This window comes from Rhinoderma darwinii, chromosome 3 (genome assembly GCF_050947455.1).
Source record: "Rhinoderma darwinii isolate aRhiDar2 chromosome 3, aRhiDar2.hap1, whole genome shotgun sequence".
NCBI lineage: Eukaryota > Metazoa > Chordata > Amphibia > Anura > Rhinodermatidae > Rhinoderma > Rhinoderma darwinii.
This window is the reverse complement of record NC_134689.1, coordinates 410,823,477-410,846,470: the sequence shown is the minus strand read 5'-3', so window position 1 is coordinate 410,846,470 and position 22,994 is coordinate 410,823,477. Positions and strand designations below refer to the sequence as shown.

Sequence of the window (22,994 nt, the reverse complement as noted above, 5' to 3'; positions counted from 1 at the left end):
CAGGTAATCAGCATTTTGTCAACAAGACATTGGTTCTGAACAGGGTCAATAAATTCAACATCAAATGACCTTGTGGCGCAACGGTAGCGCGTCTGACTCCAGATCAGAAGTTTGCGTGTTCAAATCACGTCAGGGTCAGTTGTTGCTTTGATCATCATAATGAGAGTACAGAATGCTAGTTTTTCATCCAGCTAGTTCCAGTTCCTTTGATAAGAGAATTAGGACTCACCTTGAAGTCAAACTTTTTGGACTTCTCCTTTTTTAAAGCGGCAATATCTTCGCAGCTTTTATTATTGCAATGAAAAAAGGGAAAATGTTGCTGTTGTATCAAGAAAGATATCCAGGTTCCTCTTAAATCATTCAACAAATCAACCATCACAAAATCCTTTGGCAGAGAGTTCCAAAGTCTCACTGCTCTTACAGTAAAGAATCTCAGTCTGTGATGATGGTGAATTTTTTTTCCTCCCGACGTACTTGATGCTGTCTTGTTCTGGTTAAAGCCCTGGCTTTAAAAATAAAATAATAAATAAAAAAATGTACCCTACATTGATATATTTGTACATAGTAAATAGATGGCACCTAAGAAATGTTGAAGAAAACTCAATAGCCTTTCTTGTTATCCATCTTCACCTTAAATGGTATTTTTGATTTCTACTTATACTCAATTTCTTTGTAAAATCGCATGGCCCTTAAATCCAATTTAGTTAAAGAAAGAAAAATGCTTACAGAGGATTTCCTTATCGAGTAAAAATCTCACTCTCAGCGTCCCATTATTTACTTGGAAGCATTTAACGCTAACGGCAAGATGGCACGAAGCTTCTAGGCTTTTGGAGTTTGGTTAAAATTGGTTTAATTTAAAACCGGTTTCTTCAATCAATCAGAATGAGCAGGTAATCAGCATTTTGTCAACAAGACATTGGTTCTGAACAGGGTCAATAAATTCAACATCAAATGACCTTGTGGCGCAACGGTAGCGCGTCTGACTCCAGATCAGAAGTTTGCGTGTTCAAATCACGTCAGGGTCAGTTGTTGCTTTGATCATCATAATGAGAGTACAGAATGCTAGTTTTTCATCCAGCTAGTTCCAGTTCCTTTGATAAGAGAATTAGGACTCACCTTGAAGTCAAACTTTTTGGACTTCTCCTTTTTTAAAGCGGCAATATCTTCGCAGCTTTTATTATTGCAATGAAAAAAGGGAAAATGTTGCTGTTGTATCAAGAAAGATATCCAGGTTCCTCTTAAATCATTCAACAAATCAACCATCACAAAATCCTTTGGCAGAGAGTTCCAAAGTCTCACTGCTCTTACAGTAAAGAATCTCAGTCTGTGATGATGGTGAATTTTTTTTCCTCCCGACGTACTTGATGCTGTCTTGTTCTGGTTAAAGCCCTGGCTTTAAAAATAAAATAATAAATAAAAAAATGTACCCTACATTGATATATTTGTACATAGTAAATAGATGGCACCTAAGAAATGTTGAAGAAAACTCAATAGCCTTTCTTGTTATCCATCTTCACCTTAAATGGTATTTTTGATTTCTACTTATACTCAATTTCTTTGTAAAATCGCATGGCCCTTAAATCCAATTTAGTTAAAGAAAGAAAAATGCTTACAGAGGATTTCCTTATCGAGTAAAAATCTCACTCTCAGCGTCCCATTATTTACTTGGAAGCATTTAACGCTAACGGCAAGATGGCACGAAGCTTCTAGGCTTTTGGAGTTTGGTTAAAATTGGTTTAATTTAAAACCGGTTTCTTCAATCAATCAGAATGAGCAGGTAATCAGCATTTTGTCAACAAGACATTGGTTCTGAACAGGGTCAATAAATTCAACATCAAATGACCTTGTGGCGCAACGGTAGCGCGTCTGACTCCAGATCAGAAGTTTGCGTGTTCAAATCACGTCAGGGTCAGTTGTTGCTTTGATCATCATAATGAGAGTACAGAATGCTAGTTTTTCATCCAGCTAGTTCCAGTTCCTTTGATAAGAGAATTAGGACTCACCTTGAAGTCAAACTTTTTGGACTTCTCCTTTTTTAAAGCGGCAATATCTTCGCAGCTTTTATTATTGCAATGAAAAAAGGGAAAATGTTGCTGTTGTATCAAGAAAGATATCCAGGTTCCTCTTAAATCATTCAACAAATCAACCATCACAAAATCCTTTGGCAGAGAGTTCCAAAGTCTCACTGCTCTTACAGTAAAGAATCTCAGTCTGTGATGATGGTGAATTTTTTTTCCTCCCGACGTACTTGATGCTGTCTTGTTCTGGTTAAAGCCCTGGCTTTAAAAATAAAATAATAAATAAAAAAATGTACCCTACATTGATATATTTGTACATAGTAAATAGATGGCACCTAAGAAATGTTGAAGAAAACTCAATAGCCTTTCTTGTTATCCATCTTCACCTTAAATGGTATTTTTGATTTCTACTTATACTCAATTTCTTTGTAAAATCGCATGGCCCTTAAATCCAATTTAGTTAAAGAAAGAAAAATGCTTACAGAGGATTTCCTTATCGAGTAAAAATCTCACTCTCAGCGTCCCATTATTTACTTGGAAGCATTTAACGCTAACGGCAAGATGGCACGAAGCTTCTAGGCTTTTGGAGTTTGGTTAAAATTGGTTTAATTTAAAACCGGTTTCTTCAATCAATCAGAATGAGCAGGTAATCAGCATTTTGTCAACAAGACATTGGTTCTGAACAGGGTCAATAAATTCAACATCAAATGACCTTGTGGCGCAACGGTAGCGCGTCTGACTCCAGATCAGAAGTTTGCGTGTTCAAATCACGTCAGGGTCAGTTGTTGCTTTGATCATCATAATGAGAGTACAGAATGCTAGTTTTTCATCCAGCTAGTTCCAGTTCCTTTGATAAGAGAATTAGGACTCACCTTGAAGTCAAACTTTTTGGACTTCTCCTTTTTTAAAGCGGCAATATCTTCGCAGCTTTTATTATTGCAATGAAAAAAGGGAAAATGTTGCTGTTGTATCAAGAAAGATATCCAGGTTCCTCTTAAATCATTCAACAAATCAACCATCACAAAATCCTTTGGCAGAGAGTTCCAAAGTCTCACTGCTCTTACAGTAAAGAATCTCAGTCTGTGATGATGGTGAATTTTTTTTCCTCCCGACGTACTTGATGCTGTCTTGTTCTGGTTAAAGCCCTGGCTTTAAAAGTAAAATAATAAATAAAAAAATGTACCCTACATTGATATATTTGTACATAGTAAATAGATGGCACCTAAGAAATGTTGAAGAAAACTCAATAGCCTTTCTTGTTATCCATCTTCACCTTAAATGGTATTTTTGATTTCTACTTATACTCAATTTCTTTGTAAAATCGCATGGCCCTTAAATCCAATTTAGTTAAAGAAAGAAAAATGCTTACAGAGGATTTCCTTATCGAGTAAAAATCTCACTCTCAGCGTCCCATTATTTACTTGGAAGCATTTAACGCTAACGGCAAGATGGCACGAAGCTTCTAGGCTTTTGGAGTTTGGTTAAAATTGGTTTAATTTAAAACCGGTTTCTTCAATCAATCAGAATGAGCAGGTAATCAGCATTTTATCAACAAGACATTGGTTCTGAACAGGGTCAATAAATTCATCATCAAATGACCTTGTGGCGCAACGGTAGCGCGTCTGACTCCACATCAGAAGGTTGCGTGTTCAAATCACATCAGGGTCAGTTGTTGCTTTGATCATCATAATGTGAGTACAGAATGCTAATGTTCATCCAGCTATTTCCAATTCCTTTGATAAGAGAATTAGGACTCACCTTGAAGTCAAACTTTTTGGACTTCTCTTTTTTAAAGCGGCAATATCTTCGCAGCTTTTATTATTGCAATGAAAAAAGGGAAAATGCTGCTGTTGTATCAAGAAAGATATCCAGGTTCCTCTTAAATCATTCAACAAATCAACCATCACAAAATCCTTTGGCAGAGAGTTCCAAAGTCTCACTGCTCTTACAGTAAAGAATCTCAGTCTGTGATGATGGTGAATTTTTTTTCCTCCCGACGTACTTGATGCTCTCTTGTTCTGGTTAAAGCCCTGGCTTTAAAAATAAAATAATAAATAAAAAAATGTTCCCTACATTGATATATTTGTACATAGTAAATAGATGGCACCTAAGAAATGTTGAAGAAAACTCAATAGCCTTTCTTGTTACCCATCTTCACCTTAAATGGTATTTTTGATTTCTACTCATACTGAATTTCTTTGTAAAATCGCATGGCCCTTAAATCCAATTTAGTTAAAGAAAGAAAAATGCTTACAGAGGATTTCCTTATCGAGTAAAAATCTCACTCTCAGAGTCCCATTATTTACTTGGAAGCATTTAATGCTAACGGCAAGATGGCACGAAGCTTCTAGGCTTTTGGAGTTTGGTTAAAATTGGTTTAATTTAAAACCGGTTTCTTCAATCAATCAGAATGAGAAGGTAATCAGCATTTTGTCAACAAGACATTGGTTCTGAACAGGGTCAATAAATTCATCATCAAATGACCTTGTGGCGCAACGGTAGCGTGTCTGACTCCAGATCAGAAGGTTGCGTGTTCAAATCACGTCAGGGTCAGTTGTTGCTTTGATCTTCATAATGAGAGTAGAGAATGCTAGTTTTTCATCCAGCTAGTTCCAGTTCCTTTGATAAGAGAATTAGGACTCACCTTGAAGTCAAAGTTTTTGGACTTCTCCTTTTTTAAGGCGGCAATATCTACGCAGCTTTTATTATTGCAATGAAAAAAGGGAAAATGTTGCTGTTGTATCAAGAAAGATATCCAGGTTCCTCTTAAATCATTCAACAAATCAACCATCACAAAATCCTTTGGCAGAGAGTTCCAAAGTCTCACTGCTCTTACAGTAAAGAATCTCAGTCTGTGATGATGGTGAATTTTTTTTCCTCCCGACGTACTTGATGCTGTCTTGTTCTGGTTAAAGCCCTGGCTTTAAAAATAAAATAATAAATAAAAAAATGTACCCTACATTGATATATTTGTACATAGTAAATAGATGGCACCTAAGAAATGTTGAAGAAAACTCAATAGCCTTTCTTGTTATCCATCTTCACCTTAAATGGTATTTTTGATTTCTACTTATACTCAATTTCTTTGTAAAATCGCATGGCCCTTAAATCCAATTTAGTTAAAGAAAGAAAAATGCTTACAGAGGATTTCCTTATCGAGTAAAAATCTCACTCTCAGCGTCCCATTATTTACTTGGAAGCATTTAACGCTAACGGCAAGATGGCACGAAGCTTCTAGGCTTTTGGAGTTTGGTTAAAATTGGTTTAATTTAAAACCGGTTTCTTCAATCAATCAGAATGAGCAGGTAATCAGCATTTTGTCAACAAGACATTGGTTCTGAACAGGGTCAATAAATTCATCATCAAATGACCTTGTGGCGCAACGGTAGCGCGTCTGACTCCAGATCAGAAGGTTGCGTGTTCAAATCACGTCAGGGTCAGTTGTTGCTTTGATCATCATAATGAGAGTAGAGAATGCTAGTTTTTCATCCAGCTAGTTCCAGTTCCTTTGATAAGAGAATTAGGACTCACCTTGAAGTCAAAGTTTTTGGACTTCTCCTTTTTTAAGGCGGCAATATCTACGCAGCTTTTATTATTGCAATGAAAAAAGGGAAAATGTTGCTGTTGTATCAAGAAAGATATCCAGGTTCCTCTTAAATCATTCAACAAATCAACCATCACAAAATCCTTTGGCAGAGAGTTCCAAAGTCTCACTGCTCTTACAGTAAAGAATCTCAGTCTGTGATGATGGTGAATTTTTTTTCCTCCCGATGTACTTGATGCTGTCTTGTTCTGGTTAAAGCCCTGGCTTTAAAAATAAAATAATAAATAAAAAAATGTACCCTACATTGATATATTTGTACATAGTAAATGGATGGCACCTAAGAAATGTTGAAGAAAACTCAATAGCCTTTCTTGTTATCCATCTTCACCTTAAATGGTATTTTTGATTTCTGCTTATACTCAATTTCTTTGTAAAATCGCATGGCCCTTAAATCCAATTTAGTTAAAGAAAGAAAAATGCTTACAGAGGATTTCCTTATCGAGTAAAAATCTCACTCTCAGCGTCCCATTATTTACTTGGAAGCATTTAACGCTAACGGCAAGATGGCACGAAGCTTCTAGGCTTTTGGAGTTTGGTTAAAATTGGTTTAATTTAAAACCGGTTTCTTCAATCAATCAGAATGAGCAGGTAATCAGCATTTTGTCAACAAGGCATTGGTTCTGAACAGGGTCAATAAATTCATCATCAAATGACCTTGTGGCGCAACGGTAGCGCGTCTGACTCCAGATCAGAAGGTTGCGTGTTCAAATCACGTCAGGGTCAGTTGTTGCTTTGATCATCATAATGTGAGTACAGAATGCTAATTTTCATCCAGCTAGTTCCAATTCCTTTGATTAGAGAATTAGGACTCACCTTGAAGTCAAAGTTTTTGGACTTCTCCTTTTTTAAGGCGGCAATATCTACGCAGCTTTTATTATTGCAATGAAAAAAGGGAAAATGTTGCTGTTGTATCAAGAAAGATATCCAGGTTCCTCTTAAATCATTCAACAAATCAACCATCACAAAATCCTTTGGCAGAGAGTTCCAAAGTCTCACTGCTCTTACAGTAAAGAATCTCAGTCTGTGATGATGGTGAATTTTTTTTCCTCCCGACGTACTTGATGCTGTCTTGTTCTGGTTAAAGCCCTGGCTTTAAAAATAAAATAATAAATAAAAAAATGTTCCCTACATTGATATATTTGTACATAGTAAATAGATGGCACCTAAGAAATGTTGAAGAAAACTCAATAGCCTTTCTTGTTACCCATCTTCACCTTAAATGGTATTTTTGATTTCTACTCATACTGAATTTCTTTGTAAAATCGCATGGCCCTTAAATCCAATTTAGTTAAAGAAAGAAAAATGCTTACAGAGGATTTCCTTATCGAGTAAAAATCTCACTCTCAGAGTCCCATTATTTACTTGGAAGCATTTAATGCTAACGGCAAGATGGCACGAAGCTTCTAGGCTTTTGGAGTTTGGTTAAAATTGGTTTAATTTAAAACCGGTTTCTTCAATCAATCAGAATGAGAAGGTAATCAGCATTTTGTCAACAAGACATTGGTTCTGAACAGGGTCAATAAATTCATCATCAAATGACCTTGTGGCGCAACGGTAGCGTGTCTGACTCCAGATCAGAAGGTTGCGTGTTCAAATCACGTCAGGGTCAGTTGTTGCTTTGATCTTCATAATGAGAGTAGAGAATGCTAGTTTTTCATCCAGCTAGTTCCAGTTCCTTTGATAAGAGAATTAGGACTCACCTTGAAGTCAAAGTTTTTGGACTTCTCCTTTTTTAAGGCGGCAATATCTACGCAGCTTTTATTATTGCAATGAAAAAAGGGAAAATGTTGCTGTTGTATCAAGAAAGATATCCAGGTTCCTCTTAAATCATTCAACAAATCAACCATCACAAAATCCTTTGGCAGAGAGTTCCAAAGTCTCACTGCTCTTACAGTAAAGAATCTCAGTCTGTGATGATGGTGAATTTTTTTTCCTCCCGACGTACTTGATGCTGTCTTGTTCTGGTTAAAGCCCTGGCTTTAAAAATAAAATAATAAATAAAAAAATGTACCCTACATTGATATATTTGTACATAGTAAATAGATGGCACCTAAGAAATGTTGAAGAAAACTCAATAGCCTTTCTTGTTATCCATCTTCACCTTAAATGGTATTTTTGATTTCTACTTATACTCAATTTCTTTGTAAAATCGCATGGCCCTTAAATCCAATTTAGTTAAAGAAAGAAAAATGCTTACAGAGGATTTCCTTATCGAGTAAAAATCTCACTCTCAGCGTCCCATTATTTACTTGGAAGCATTTAACGCTAACGGCAAGATGGCACGAAGCTTCTAGGCTTTTGGAGTTTGGTTAAAATTGGTTTAATTTAAAACCGGTTTCTTCAATCAATCAGAATGAGCAGGTAATCAGCATTTTGTCAACAAGACATTGGTTCTGAACAGGGTCAATAAATTCATCATCAAATGACCTTGTGGCGCAACGGTAGCGCGTCTGACTCCAGATCAGAAGGTTGTGTGTTCAAATCACGTCAGGGTCAGTTGTTGCTTTGATCATCATAATGAGAGTAGAGAATGCTAGTTTTTCATCCAGCTAGTTCCAGTTCCTTTGATAAGAGAATTAGGACTCACCTTGAAGTCAAAGTTTTTGGACTTCTCCTTTTTTAAGGCGGCAATATCTACGCAGCTTTTATTATTGCAATGAAAAAAGGGAAAATGTTGCTGTTGTATCAAGAAAGATATCCAGGTTCCTCTTAAATCATTCAACAAATCAACCATCACAAAATCCTTTGGCAGAGAGTTCCAAAGTCTCACTGCTCTTACAGTAAAGAATCTCAGTCTGTGATGATGGTGAATTTTTTTTCCTCCCGATGTACTTGATGCTGTCTTGTTCTGGTTAAAGCCCTGGCTTTAAAAATAAAATAATAAATAAAAAAATGTACCCTACATTGATATATTTGTACATAGTAAATGGATGGCACCTAAGAAATGTTGAAGAAAACTCAATAGCCTTTCTTGTTATCCATCTTCACCTTAAATGGTATTTTTGATTTCTGCTTATACTCAATTTCTTTGTAAAATCGCATGGCCCTTAAATCCAATTTAGTTAAAGAAAGAAAAATGCTTACAGAGGATTTCCTTATCGAGTAAAAATCTCACTCTCAGCGTCCCATTATTTACTTGGAAGCATTTAACGCTAACGGCAAGATGGCACGAAGCTTCTAGGCTTTTGGAGTTTGGTTAAAATTGGTTTAATTTAAAACCGGTTTCTTCAATCAATCAGAATGAGCAGGTAATCAGCATTTTGTCAACAAGGCATTGGTTCTGAACAGGGTCAATAAATTCATCATCAAATGACCTTGTGGCGCAACGGTAGCGCGTCTGACTCCAGATCAGAAGGTTGCGTGTTCAAATCACGTCAGGGTCAGTTGTTGCTTTGATCATCATAATGTGAGTACAGAATGCTAATTTTCATCCAGCTAGTTCCAATTCCTTTGATAAGAGAATTAGGACTCACCTTGAAGTCAAAGTTTTTGGACTTCTCCTTTTTTAAGGCGGCAATATCTACGCAGCTTTTATTATTGCAATGAAAAAAGGGAAAATGTTGCTGTTGTATCAAGAAAGATATCCAGGTTCCTCTTAAATCATTCAACAAATCAACCATCACAAAATCCTTTGGCAGAGAGTTCCAAAGTCTCACTGCTCTTACAGTAAAGAATCTCAGTCTGTGATGATGGTGAATTTTTTTTCCTCCCGACGTACTTGATGCTGTCTTGTTCTGGTTAAAGCCCTGGCTTTAAAAATAAAATAATAAATAAAAAAATGTACCCTACATTGATATATTTGTACATAGTAAATAGATGGCACCTAAGAAATGTTGAAGAAAACTCAATAGCCTTTCTTGTTATCCATCTTCACCTTAAATGGTATTTTTGATTTCTACTTATACTCAATTTCTTTGTAAAATCGCATGGCCCTTAAATCCAATTTAGTTAAAGAAAGAAAAATGCTTACAGAGGATTTCCTTATCGAGTAAAAATCTCACTCTCAGCGTCCCATTATTTACTTGGAAGCATTTAACGCTAACGGCAAGATGGCACGAAGCTTCTAGGCTTTTGGAGTTTGGTTAAAATTGGTTTAATTTAAAACCGGTTTCTTCAATCAATCAGAATGAGCAGGTAATCAGCATTTTGTCAACAAGACATTGGTTCTGAACAGGGTCAATAAATTCAACATCAAATGACCTTGTGGCGCAACGGTAGCGCGTCTGACTCCAGATCAGAAGTTTGCGTGTTCAAATCACGTCAGGGTCAGTTGTTGCTTTGATCATCATAATGAGAGTACAGAATGCTAGTTTTTCATCCAGCTAGTTCCAGTTCCTTTGATAAGAGAATTAGGACTCACCTTGAAGTCAAACTTTTTGGACTTCTCCTTTTTTAAAGCGGCAATATCTTCGCAGCTTTTATTATTGCAATGAAAAAAGGGAAAATGTTGCTGTTGTATCAAGAAAGATATCCAGGTTCCTCTTAAATCATTCAACAAATCAACCATCACAAAATCCTTTGGCAGAGAGTTCCAAAGTCTCACTGCTCTTACAGTAAAGAATCTCAGTCTGTGATGATGGTGAATTTTTTTTCCTCCCGACGTACTTGATGCTGTCTTGTTCTGGTTAAAGCCCTGGCTTTAAAAATAAAATAATAAATAAAAAAATGTACCCTACATTGATATATTTGTACATAGTAAATAGATGGCACCTAAGAAATGTTGAAGAAAACTCAATAGCCTTTCTTGTTATCCATCTTCACCTTAAATGGTATTTTTGATTTCTACTTATACTCAATTTCTTTGTAAAATCGCATAGCCCTTAAATCCAATTTAGTTAAAGAAAGAAAAATGCTTACAGAGGATTTCCTTATCGAGTAAAAATCTCACTCTCAGCGTCCCATTATTTACTTGGAAGCATTTAACGCTAACGGCAAGATGGCACGAAGCTTCTAGGCTTTTGGAGTTTGGTTAAAATTGGTTTAATTTAAAACCGGTTTCTTCAATCAATCAGAATGAGCAGGTAATCAGCATTTTATCAACAAGACATTGGTTCTGAACAGGGTCAATAAATTCATCATCAAATGACCTTGTGGCGCAACGGTAGCGCGTCTGACTCCACATCAGAAGGTTGCGTGTTCAAATCACATCAGGGTCAGTTGTTGCTTTGATCATCATAATGTGAGTACACAATGCTAATTTTCATCCAGCTAGTTCCAATTCCTTTGCTAAGAGTATTAGGACTCACCTTGAAGTCAAGCTTTTTGGACTTCTCCTTTTTTAAGGCGGCAATATCTGCGCAGCTTTTATTATTACAATGAAAAAAGGGAAAATGTTGCTGTTGTATCAAGAAAGACATCCAGGTTCCTCTTAAATCATTCAACAAATCAACCATCACAAAATCCTTTGGCAGAGAGTTCCAATGTCTCACTGCTCTTACAGTAAAGAATCTCAGTCTGTGATGATGGTGAATTTTTTTTCCTCCCGACGTACTTGATGCTGTCTTGTTCTGGTTAAAGCCCTGGCTTTAAAAATAAAATAATAAATAAAAAAATGTACCCTACATTGATATATTTGTACATAGTAAATAGATGGCACCTAAGAAATGTTGAAGAAAACTCAATAGCCTTTCTTGTTATCCATCTTCACCTTAAATGGTATTTTTGATTTCTACTTATACTCAATTTCTTTGTAAAATCGCATAGCCCTTAAATCCAATTTAGTTAAAGAAAGAAAAATGCTTACAGAGGATTTCCTTATCGAGTAAAAATCTCACTCTCAGCGTCCCATTATTTACTTGGAAGCATTTAACGCTAACGGCAAGATGGCACGAAGCTTCTAGGCTTTTGGAGTTTGGTTAAAATTGGTTTAATTTAAAACCGGTTTCTTCAATCAATCAGAATGAGCAGGTAATCAGCATTTTATCAACAAGACATTGGTTCTGAACAGGGTCAATAAATTCATCATCAAATGACCTTGTGGCGCAACGGTAGCGCGTCTGACTCCACATCAGAAGGTTGCGTGTTCAAATCACATCAGGGTCAGTTGTTGCTTTGATCATCATAATGTGAGTACACAATGCTAATTTTCATCCAGCTAGTTCCAATTCCTTTGCTAAGAGTATTAGGACTCACCTTGAAGTCAAGCTTTTTGGACTTCTCCTTTTTTAAGGCGGCAATATCTGCGCAGCTTTTATTATTACAATGAAAAAAGGGAAAATGTTGCTGTTGTATCAAGAAAGACATCCAGGTTCCTCTTAAATCATTCAACAAATCAACCATCACAAAATCCTTTGGCAGAGAGTTCCAATGTCTCACTGCTCTTACATTAAAGAATCTCAGTCTGTGATGATGGTGAATTTTTTTTCCTCCCGACGTACTTGATGCTCCCTTGTCCTGGTTACAGCCCTGGCTTTAAAAATAAAATAATAAATAATAAAAATGTACCCTACATTTATATATTTGTACATAGTAAATAGATGGCACCTAAGAAATGTTGAAGAAAACTCAATAGCCTTTCTTGTTATCCATCTTCACCTTAAATGGTATTTTTTATTTCTACTCATACTCAATTTCTTTGTAAAATCGCAAGGCCCTTAAATCCAATTTAGTTAAAGAAAGAAAAATGCTTACAGAGGATTTCCTTATCGAGTAAAAATCTCACTCTCAGCGTCCCATTATTTACTTGGAAGCATTTAACGCTAACGGCAAGATGGCACAATAATTCTAGGCTTTTGGAGTCTGGTTAAAATTGGTTTCTTTTAAAACCGGTTTCTTCAGTCAATCAGAATGAGCAGGTAATCAGCATTTTGTCAACAAGACATTGGTTCTGAACAGGGTCAATAAATTCATCATCAAATGACCTTGTTGCGCAACGGTAGCGCGTCTGACTCCAGATCAGAAGGTTGTGTGTCAGCATTTTGTCAACAAGACATTGGTTCTGAATCACGTCAGGGTCAGGGTCAGGGTCAGGGTCAGTTGTTGCTTTGATCATCATAATGTGAGTACAGAATGCTAATTTTCATCCATTTAGTTCCAATTCCTTTGCTAAGAGAATTAGGCCTCACCTTGAAGTCAAGCTTTTTGGACTTCTCCTTTTTTAAGGCAGCAATATCTGCGCAGCTTTTATTATTACAATAAAAAAAGGAAAATGTTGCTGTTGTATCAAGAAAGACATCCAGGTTCCTCTTAAATCATTCAACAAATCAACCATCACAAAATCCTTTGGCAGAGAGTTCCAATGTCTCACTGCTCTTACAGTAAAGAATCTCAGTCTGTGATGATGGTGAATTTGTTTTCCTCCCGACGTACTTGATGCTCCCTTGTTCTGGTTACAGCCCTGGCTTTAAAAATAAAATAATAAATAATAAAAATGTACCCTACATTGATATATTTGTATATAGTAAATAGATGGCACCTAAGAAATGTTGAAGAAAACTCAATAGCCTTTCTTGTTATCCATCTTCACTTTAAATGGTATTTTTGATTTCTACTCATAATCAATTTCTTTGTAAAATCGCATGGCCCTTAAACCCTTCCCGCAATTTCACTTAACTGTACTGTAATGGCAGGAAGGAGGTGAAGGGAAAGTGAGCCCTAATCTACCCACCGCCCTGTCCCTGCCTACTTGCAACGACCCGCCCTAGGCGACGGGGTACAACTGGGCGGCGGTCCCTACGCTGTCTAAGTGCACGGGAGAACAAACAGGGAACACGCAAGGGAAGGGGCAGTAGCCCACGGAACGCCGCGAGGAAACGAGCGGTGAATGAGTTGTCAGGACCAGGATGAAGTGGAGTATACCCAAGTGAGCACGGAGGAGGAAGCAAGCCAGAGGCAAAGCAAAGCGGGTTAAGCAGAACAGCAGCAAGGCAGAAGCACGGCAGAAGCAGGCTGGAGCAAGCAGCAGTAGGGCCAGGAATCCAAAAGAATTACAAGCACTGAGGAGGAGAACACAGCAGGTAATAAAGGACAGGGGGCGGAGCTAACTCCGACTGACCAGGCCGCGATAGGCTCTCCCACTCCTGAGCCTGCCACCCTGGTTGGTGGGAGATGGTGTCAGTCGAACAGGTCTGGCCTCAGGTGTGGATTGATTAATCCCAGGAGTATACCTAGACGTAGTACCTGGCAGATCCCTAACAGTACTCCCCCTTTTATGAGGGGCCACCGGACCCTTACTAAGAGGACCCGGTTTAGTAGGGAAGAGAAGGTGGAACCTCCTGATCAATACCCCAGCGTGAACATCACGGGCAGGTACCCAAGTCCTCTCCTCCGGTCCGTACCCTCTCCAATGGACCAGGTACTGGAGGGAGCCCTGGACCATCCTACTGTCCATAATCTTGGCCACCTCGAATTCCACCCCCTCAGGGGTGAGAACGGGAACAGGAGGTTTCCTCGAGGGGGACCAGGACGGGGAGCAGCGTTTAAGGAGGGAGGCATGGAAGACGTCATGTATGCGAAAGGATGGGGGCAGCTCCAGACGGAAGGATACAGGGTTAAGGACTTCAATGATCTTATAAGGCCCAATAAATCGGGGAGCAAACTTCCTGGACGGGACCTTAAGGCGCAAGTTCCTGGACGACAACCAGACCAAATCCCCGACGACAAACCGGGGGTTAGCAGAACGTCTACTATCCGCCTGAATCTTTTGTGCGCTCTGGGACGCCTCTAGGTTCTTCTGAACCTGGGCCCAGACAGTGCACAGTTCCCGATGAACATCCTCTACCTCAGGATTATTGGAACAACCAGGGGAAACGGAGGAGAACCTTGGGTTAAACCCGAAATTACAGAAAAACGGGGAGACCCCTGACGAGTTACTGACCCGGTTATTCAGGGAAAATTCAGCAAGGGGAAGGAATGAGACCCAATCGAATTGACAGTCAGAGATGAAACACCTTAAATATTGTTCCAGGGACTGGTTAGTCCTCTCCGTTTGGCCATTAGTTTCGGGATGGAAGGCGGAGGAGAAGGACAGATCAATCTCCAACTTTTTACAAAAGGCTCTCCAAAATAAGGAAACAAATTGTACCCCTCTGTCAGAAACTATATTGACTGGGGCCCCATGGAGACGCAGGATGTGTTTCACAAACAAAGAAGCTAACGTCTTGGCGTTAGGTAGCTTCTTAAGGGGCACAAAGTGGCACATCTTGCTGAAGCGGTCTACTACCACCCACACCACCGACTTGCCCTGAGATGGAGGCAAATCGGTGATAAAATCCATGGAGATATGGGTCCAAGGTCTCTGGGGAATGGGCAAGGAACGTAGTAGGCGCGCAGGTCGGGACCTAGGGGTTTTGGACCTAGCGCAAACCTCACAAGCGGCGACGTAAGCCCTAACGTCTTTAGGCAACCCAGGCCACCAATAGTTTCTGGTAATGAGGTGTTTGGTGCCCAAGATGCCAGGATGACCAGATAGAGCGGAGTCATGGTTTTCCCTGAGTACCCTTAGCCGGTATTGCAGGGGAACAAACAGTTTGTCCCCAGGGACGTTCCCGGGAGCTGCACCCTGATCAGCCGCGATATCAGAAGCTAAATCAGAATCCATGGCAGAAACGATTATACCAGGGGGTAAAATACAAGCAGGATCCTTCTCGGAAGGAGGATTGGCCATGAAACTACGTGACAGGGCATCAGCCTTAATATTCTTGGACCCAGCCCTATAGGTAACCAAGAAATTAAATCTGGTAAAGAATAGTGCCCACCGAGCTTGTCTAGGATTAAGCCTCCAGGCCGATTCTAGGAAAACCAGATTCTTGTGATCCGTAAGGACCGTTACCTGGTGTCTGGCCCCCTCCAGGAAGTGCCGCCACTCTTCAAAAGCCCATTTAATGGCTAGAAGTTCGCGGTTGCCAATATCATAGTTACTCTCCGTGGGCAAAAACTTCCTAGAGAAGTAAGCACAGGGGCGGAGATGGGTGAGGGAGCTGGTACCCTGGGACAAGACAGCCCCCACTCCCACCTCGAATGCGTCAACCTCCACAATAAATGGCTCCTCTTGGTTGGGCTGAATCAGCACGGGGGCCGAGATAAAGCACTTCTTGAGGGTCTCAAAGGCCTGGACGGCCTCAGGGGGCCAATGGAGGACATCAGCACCCTTGCGAGTAAGGTCCGTAAGAGGCTTAGCGACGACCGAGAAGTTGGCAATAAATCTCCTGTAATAGTTGGCGAACCCTAAAAAACACTGTAATGCCTTAAGGGAGGCAGGTTGGACCCATTCCGCCACAGCCTGAACCTTGGCAGGGTCCATGCGGAATTCATGAGGAGTGAAGATTTGCCCTAAAAATGGTATCTCCTGTACCCCAAAGACACATTTTTCAGTCTTAGCAAACAGATTATTCTCCCGAAGGACCTGGAGCACCTTCCTGACATGCTCCACGTGGGAGGACCAGTCCTTGGAAAACACCAGTATGTCATCAAGGTACACAACAAGAAAATTACCCAGGTAATCTCTCAGGATTTCATTAATAAAATTCTGGAAGACAGCAGGGGCATTACACAACCCAAAGGGCATGACCAGGTATTCGAAATGACCCTCGGGTGTGTTGAACGCAGTTTTCCACTCATCCCCCTCTTTGATGCGGATAAGGTTATATGCCCCCCGTAGATCGAACTTAGAAAACCATTGGGCTCCCTGAACCTGATTAAAAAGATCCGGAATCAAAGGAAGTGGGTACTGGTTCCTTACGGTGACCTTATTCAGGTTACGATAATCAATGCACGGCCTAAGACCACCATCCTTCTTCCCCACAAAGAAGAAGCCAGCACCTACAGGAGAAGTCGAGGGGCGAATGAAACCCTTGGCCAGGCATTCTTGGATATACACCCTCATAGCTTCACGTTCAGGACATGAAAGATTAAATATCCTACCCTTAGGAAGCTTGGCACCAGGCACCAAATCGATGGCGCAATCGTAATCTCTATGGGGGGGCAACACCTCGGAGGCCTCCTTAGAAAACACATCGGCGAAGTCCTGAAAAAACTCAGGAAGCGTGTTTACCTCCTCCCGGGGAGAAATAGAGTTAACAGAAAGACATGACATAAGACATTCACTACCCCATTTGGTGAGATCCCCAGTATTCCAATCAAACGTGGGATTATGCAACTGCAACCAGGGAAGACCTAATACCAGATCAGACGATAATCCCTGCATCACCAGTACAGAGCACTGCTCCAAATGCATGGAGCCAACCAGGAGTTCAAAAACAGGAGTATGCTGAGTAAAATAACCATTAGCAAGGGGAGTTGAGTCGATACCCACTACAGGGATAGGATAAGGTAAATCAATAAAAGGCATTTTTAGAGACATAGCAAATTCCACAGACATGATATTAGCAGATGAGCCAGAATCCACGAAGCACTGCCAGTGGCAGACCGGCCAGCAAACGAGACCTGAAAGGGAAGCAAAATTTTATTGCGTTTCACATTAACGGGAAATACCTGTGCGCCCAAGTGACCTCCCCGATGATCACTTAGGCGCGGAAGTTTTCCGGCTTTTTATTCTTGCGCCTGGGACAGGTGTTCAGAAGATGCTTGTCGTCCCCACAGTAGAAGCAGAGACCATTCATTCTGCGAAACTCCCTACGTTGTCGAGGGGACATGGAGGCCCCGAGTTGCATAGGTACCTCCGAGTCCTCCGTGGAGGGGCGAGGAGACGGGACCTCGGGGGGAATCGCAGAAAAGTCAGAGGGGAGCACATTGAAGCGTTCAAGCTGACGTTCCCTGAGACGTCGGTCAAGTCGTACTGCTAGGGCCATAACCTGGTCAAGGGAGTCAGAAGAGGGGTAACTAACCAGCAGATCCTTCAGGGCGTCAGATAATCCTAACCTAAACTGGCACCTTAGGACCGGATCGTTCCACCGAGAAGCTACGCACCACTTTCTAAAATCAGAACAGTACTCCTCAACCGGTCTCCTACCCTGACGTAAGGTCACCAGCTGACTCTCGGCTAAAGCAGTCCTGTCAGTCTCGTCGTAAATGAGTCCGAGGGCAGAGAAAAAGCGATCAACAGAGGAAAGTTCAGGGGCGTCAGGAGCCAAGGAGAAGGCCCACTCTTGGGGCCCTTCCTGGAGTCGGGATATGATGATACCCACCCGCTGGTTCTCGGAACCTGAGGAGTGGGGTTTAAGGCGGAAATACAGTCTGCAACTCTCCCGGAAGGAGAGAAACGTCTTACGGTCCCCTGAGAACCGGTCAGGTAACTTGAGGTCGGGTTCTAGAGGTGAGGTGAGGGGAACTACTACGGGAGCGTCACCCTGGTTGACCCTCTGGGCCAGGGCCTGGACCTGAAGGGAGAGGCCCTGCATCTGCTGGGTCAGGGTCTCAAGGGGGTCCATGATAGCGTCAGCGTAGGGGAAATGGTAGACTAGGTAAGGGGCTTGTAATTATGTAATGGCAGGAAGGAGGTGAAGGGAAAGTGAGCCCTAATCTACCCACCGCCCTGTCCCTGCCTACTTGCAACGACCCGCCCTAGGCGACGGGGTACAACTGGGCGGCGGTCCCTACGCTGTCTAAGTGCACGGGAGAATAAACAGGGAACACGCAAGGGAAGGGGCAGTAGCCCGCGGAACGCCTCGAGGAAACGAGCGGTGAATGAGTTGTCAGGACCAGGATGAAGTTGAGTATACCCAAGTGAGCACGGAGGAGGAAGCAAGCCGGAGGCAAAGCAAAGCGGGTTAAGCAGAACAGCAGCAAGGCAGAAGCACGGCAGAAGCAGGCTGGAGCAAGCAGCAGTGGGGCCAGGAATCCAAAAGAATTACAAGCACTGAGGAGGAGAACACAGCAGGTAATAAAGGACAGGGGGCGGAGCTAACTCCGACTGACCAGGCCGCGATAGGCTCTCCCACTCCTGAGCCTGCCACCCTGGTTGGTGGGAGATGGTGTCAGTCGAACAGGTCTGGCCTCAGGTGTGGATTGATTAATCCCAGGAGTATACCTAGACGTAGTACCTGGCAGATCCCTAACATGTACGTCATGGGATGCGGTCTGTTCCCGCAATTCGATGTACAGTTACGTGAACACTTTAAACTGTCGCCGCACCGGGATGTGCGGCGGAAGTTTAAAAAAGATGGCTGTCCGAGACAGCCTAGCAACTCTGGATGCCGGCCGAGGACCAATCACAGCTGTCCTCGGCCGGCGATCGCTGTGATTGGTCCATCAGTGCAGATGGACCAATCACAGCTTAATTTGACTTTGACAGCGTTACAGTTCTGGAAATACGGCTGTCCAAGACAGCCTAGTAACAGGGGATGCCGGCCGAGGACCAACCACAGCTGTCCTCGGCCAACGATCGCTGTGACTGGTCCATCAGTGCTGATGGACCAATCACAGTTTATTATGACAGTTGGAGAGGGGAGTTTAGTGTAGTCTCCGTCTCTGACCGCTTCACTTCTGTCAGGGAAGCGATCAGAGAAGGAGCTATTGCTAGATATATTATAAATTAGTAATTAACCATATAAATTAACCCCTGGATCACCCAGCAGCCAATCTACTGTGCCCTATACAGGTGTCCTGTGCCCTATACAGGTGTCCTGTGACCTATACATCTGTCCTGTCCCCTATACATCTGTCCTGTGCCCTATACATCTGTCCTGTGCCCTATACATCTGTCCTGTGACCTATACTGGTGTCCTGTGACCTACACTGGTGTCCTGTGACCTATACTGGTGTCCTGTGCCCTATACAGGTGTCCTGTGCCCTATACAGGTGTCCTGTGACCTATATAGGTGTCCATCACCAGCCATCTGTACCACAGTACCCTTGGTGCCCTATAATAAGACTGGTAGCCTCGTGCGCCGCATCCAGCCTCGTGCGCCGCATCCAGCCCCCGTGCCGCATCCAGCCCCCCCATGCCGCATCCAGCCCCCCTGTGCCGCATTCAGGCTCCTGTGCACCAAGACGTCTGTTACTGCCCAGCGTTTAAAATAAAAAAATTAAAACCCACATTGCCTCGCCACCCTCCTGTGCTTGATTGGCACCAATCAGCCTCATCAGCACTCTGCCACCAGTATCACCTGTGATCCCTGCAAATCACTGCCCACCTGTAATTATCCTGTGATACCTGCAAATCACTGCCCAGTGACGTGTGTGAAAAGTGAGGTGTAAAATAAATTCACCCCTTCATTGTCTCATCGCTACCGTCCTGTACTCTGCGCCTAATTGGGACATACCAAACTCCATCCACCTGCGTTTGACACCTGTTACCCGGGAGTTTTTGTAGATATATTTAAAAAAATACCTTGGTTTTAGGGAATTAGTTATTCTATAAAATAAAAAATAAAAAAAACACAAAAAAATAACCTAAAAAAAATTAAAATACAAAAAAAGTTTTACGTTACTTTCAACGCCAGTGACACTTTGTTTACAGAAGAAAAAAAAATGACTAAGCGTCTGTATACTGCCATAGAGGCATGTGCCATGCTCTTTGAGGATTCTGATTCTGGTAGTGGGGAAGAGGTGACATTTTTAGTGTCCTCTTCGTCTAGTGACTCATCTACTGATGAACCGCCAGGTAGGCGTCCAAGGGTAGGCGTCAGTAGTGCACAATCGCAGCCCAGTACAGCTGACTCCACATGGATCTCCGCGGATAATTTTGTGCCCCAGGTGCCTGAATTCACTGCGACTCCAGGCATCAATGTAGATACCGCAGGCTTCAGTAAAATGAACTATTTCCAACTGTTCTTCACTGATGACCTTGTAAATTTGATTGTGGCGCAAACAAACATATATGCCCAGCAATTTATTTCCCGCAATCCAAATAGTTTTTATGCCAGGCCCCAAAAATGGACCCCCACAAACCCCACTGAAATCCGCAAGTTCTGGTGACTTCTATTGAGTATGGGCATTACCAAAAAACCCACGATACGCTCCTATTGGAACAGAGACATCCTTTATCATTCCCCTCTTTATTTTCTTGCCATGCCCAGGACCCGTTTTGAAATTGTATTAAAATTTCTTCACTATAACAATAATGATTAGTGCCCACCCCAAAACGACCCCAATTATGATAGACTATATAAAATTAGGCCAGTAGTTGACCACTACAACTTAAAATTCAGTCAGGTCTATACGCCCCAAAAATGCCTAGCAGTGGACGAATCCCTAGTCCCCTTTAAAGGCAGATTACACTTCCGCCAGTACCTGCCTAATAAAAGGGCTAGGTATGGCGTGAAGCTGTATAAGGCCTGCGAAAGTGTGTCTGGGTATACACTGCGCTTTCGTGTATATGAAGGGAAGGATTCGAAGATTGAGCCACCAGACTGTCCCCCTGCCTTGGGAATAAGTGGGAGGATAGTATGGGATTTGCTCCACCCCATACTAGACCAAGGATACCACTTGTATGTGGACAATTTTTACAATAGCGTCCCCCTCCTGAAGTGCCTTTCTTCCAGGGGCACACTAGCATGTGGCACAATTCGGCGAAATCAAAAGGGTCTCCCCAAGTCCTTTATAGATCAGACACTGCGCCGTGGGGAAAGCAGGGCTGTTTGCTCCGAAAATTTGATGCTTGTCAAATATAAAGACAAGCGTGATGTCTTTGTTTTGACCACACTGCATGCTGATCGATCCACCGCAGTTCCAGTCAGAGGAACCACAGAGCAGACCACCAAGCCTGTGTGCATCCAGGACTATAACCAATTCATGGCAGGGGTGGATCTTTCGGACCAGGTACTGCAGCCCTACAGTGCCCTAAGAAAATCTAAGGTGTGGTATAAAAAATTGGCGGTATACCTCACCCAAGTGGCACTCTATAACGCCTTTGTTCTCTACTGAACATCCAGCAATACGGAGACTTTCCTGGGATTCCAAGAAAAAATTATTAAAAAAATGATTTTTGAAGACCAGGAAGCAGAGGGCAGCAGTGAAGGTAGCAGCACTTCTGGGATCTCCAGAATAATACATGGCCAGCATTTCCCGGGAGTACTTCCCCCCCACAGAAAAAAAACAAAAACCCCAGAAAAGGTGTCGAGTTTGCTCAAGCAGAGGGATTAGGAAAGATACCACTCACTACTGTATGACCTGTCCCTCTAAACCAGGCCTCTGCATCGGAGAATGCTTCCGTTTTTATCACACCTCTGTTGATATTTGTTAAATCTAATTTTTACTACTCCAATGACATCACATCCATTCCATTTATTTCTTAAATACCCCCCTGGCATTTATTTTCCAAATTAATTTGATATCTCAATAATACCACACCCGCCTACCCCACCCCCCAAAAAAATACAAATTCCCATTATACCCCTAGATGAATACTGTGCTTTGAAGGGTGCAATTTTATTACATGAGGCATTTCTTGAATTTACTTTATGTTCTGGAGACTCTGCAAACATAAGGTGTTGCTTAAAAATCATCCACGTAAAAAGTAGGCCCTAGAAACCTACTGGAACTGTGTAAAAATCATATATGGAGTATTATTCTGCACAATATCCAAAAACAAAATGGTAGGCCTTCCCCTTTGAGCCCTACAGTGTGCCCAGGCAGCAGTTAATGGCCACATATGGGGTATTGGCCTTATTCTGAGAAATTGGGTGCTTTTTTTTTATTTTTTATTACCATTGTACAAAAGAAAAATTTGAGGATAAAGCAGGATAAGTTTTATTGGAGAAAATAAAATTCTGCATTTTCACGGCCCAGTGTTTATAACTTCTTAGAAGCACCTTTCGAGTCAAAATGTTCAATACACCCCTAAATAAATTCCTTAAGGAGTGTAGTTTACAAAATGGGGTCACTTCCTGGGGGTTTCCACTGTACTTGTACCTCAGTAGCTCTGCAAACGCGACATGGCACCCGAAAACCATTCCAGACAAATCTGAGCTTCAAATAGCGCTACTTCTCTTCTGAACCCTGTCGTGGGTCCAAACAGCAATTTAATACCACACATGGGGTACTCCCGTAATCGGAAGAAGTTGCTTTACAAATTTTGGGTTTCTTTTTCTCCTTTATTCCTAGTAAAAATTAAACATTTCTACGTTTTCTCAGAAAAAAAGTCGATTTTCATATTCATGGCCGAATTCCACTAATTTCTGCAAAAAACCTGTGGGGTCAAAATGCTAACTATACCACTAGGAAAATTCCTTGAGGGGTGTAGTTTCCAAAATGGGGTCACTTTTGGGGTGTTTCCACTGTTTTGGTCTCTCCAGGACGTTGCAAACGCGACATGTCACCGAAAAACAATCCAGCAAAATCTGGACTTCAAAATCCAAATGGCGCTGTTCCTCTTCTGAGCCCTGCCGTGGGTCCAAACAGCCGTTTATTACCACATATGAGATATTCTCGTAATCGGGAGAAGTTGCTTTACAAACGTTGGGGTTCGTTTTCTCCTTTATTCCTAGTAAAAATAAAAAATTTCTACGTTTTCTCAGAAAAAAAGTCGATTTTCA

The 22,994-nt window shown here is 41.6% G+C and overlaps 14 non-coding genes across 14 annotated transcripts; all 14 read left to right on the top strand.

Moving 5' to 3' along the window:
- Positions 1-66: 66 nt before the first annotated feature.
- TRNAW-CCA (transfer RNA tryptophan (anticodon CCA)) lies at positions 67-138 on the top strand. The gene has a single exon. It is a non-coding gene; the product is annotated as a tRNA-Trp (tRNA).
- Positions 139-953: 815 nt separating this feature from the next.
- Positions 954-1,025, top strand: TRNAW-CCA (transfer RNA tryptophan (anticodon CCA)). Its single transcript has one exon. It is a non-coding gene; the product is annotated as a tRNA-Trp (tRNA).
- An 815-nt stretch (positions 1,026-1,840) lies between these two features.
- Positions 1,841-1,912, top strand: TRNAW-CCA (transfer RNA tryptophan (anticodon CCA)). Its single transcript has one exon. It is a non-coding gene; the product is annotated as a tRNA-Trp (tRNA).
- Positions 1,913-2,727: 815 nt separating this feature from the next.
- Positions 2,728-2,799, top strand: TRNAW-CCA (transfer RNA tryptophan (anticodon CCA)). The gene has a single exon. It is a non-coding gene; the product is annotated as a tRNA-Trp (tRNA).
- An 815-nt stretch (positions 2,800-3,614) lies between these two features.
- Positions 3,615-3,686, top strand: TRNAW-CCA (transfer RNA tryptophan (anticodon CCA)). The gene has a single exon. It is a non-coding gene; the product is annotated as a tRNA-Trp (tRNA).
- An 813-nt stretch (positions 3,687-4,499) lies between these two features.
- TRNAW-CCA (transfer RNA tryptophan (anticodon CCA)) lies at positions 4,500-4,571 on the top strand. Its single transcript has one exon. It is a non-coding gene; the product is annotated as a tRNA-Trp (tRNA).
- Positions 4,572-5,386: 815 nt separating this feature from the next.
- TRNAW-CCA (transfer RNA tryptophan (anticodon CCA)) lies at positions 5,387-5,458 on the top strand. Its single transcript has one exon. It is a non-coding gene; the product is annotated as a tRNA-Trp (tRNA).
- An 815-nt stretch (positions 5,459-6,273) lies between these two features.
- On the top strand, positions 6,274-6,345 carry TRNAW-CCA (transfer RNA tryptophan (anticodon CCA)). The gene has a single exon. It is a non-coding gene; the product is annotated as a tRNA-Trp (tRNA).
- An 814-nt stretch (positions 6,346-7,159) lies between these two features.
- Positions 7,160-7,231, top strand: TRNAW-CCA (transfer RNA tryptophan (anticodon CCA)). The gene has a single exon. It is a non-coding gene; the product is annotated as a tRNA-Trp (tRNA).
- An 815-nt stretch (positions 7,232-8,046) lies between these two features.
- Positions 8,047-8,118, top strand: TRNAW-CCA (transfer RNA tryptophan (anticodon CCA)). The gene has a single exon. It is a non-coding gene; the product is annotated as a tRNA-Trp (tRNA).
- An 815-nt stretch (positions 8,119-8,933) lies between these two features.
- On the top strand, positions 8,934-9,005 carry TRNAW-CCA (transfer RNA tryptophan (anticodon CCA)). Its single transcript has one exon. It is a non-coding gene; the product is annotated as a tRNA-Trp (tRNA).
- An 814-nt stretch (positions 9,006-9,819) lies between these two features.
- On the top strand, positions 9,820-9,891 carry TRNAW-CCA (transfer RNA tryptophan (anticodon CCA)). Its single transcript has one exon. It is a non-coding gene; the product is annotated as a tRNA-Trp (tRNA).
- Positions 9,892-10,706: 815 nt separating this feature from the next.
- On the top strand, positions 10,707-10,778 carry TRNAW-CCA (transfer RNA tryptophan (anticodon CCA)). The gene has a single exon. It is a non-coding gene; the product is annotated as a tRNA-Trp (tRNA).
- An 814-nt stretch (positions 10,779-11,592) lies between these two features.
- Positions 11,593-11,664, top strand: TRNAW-CCA (transfer RNA tryptophan (anticodon CCA)). Its single transcript has one exon. It is a non-coding gene; the product is annotated as a tRNA-Trp (tRNA).
- The last annotated feature ends 11,330 nt before the right edge of the window (positions 11,665-22,994 follow it).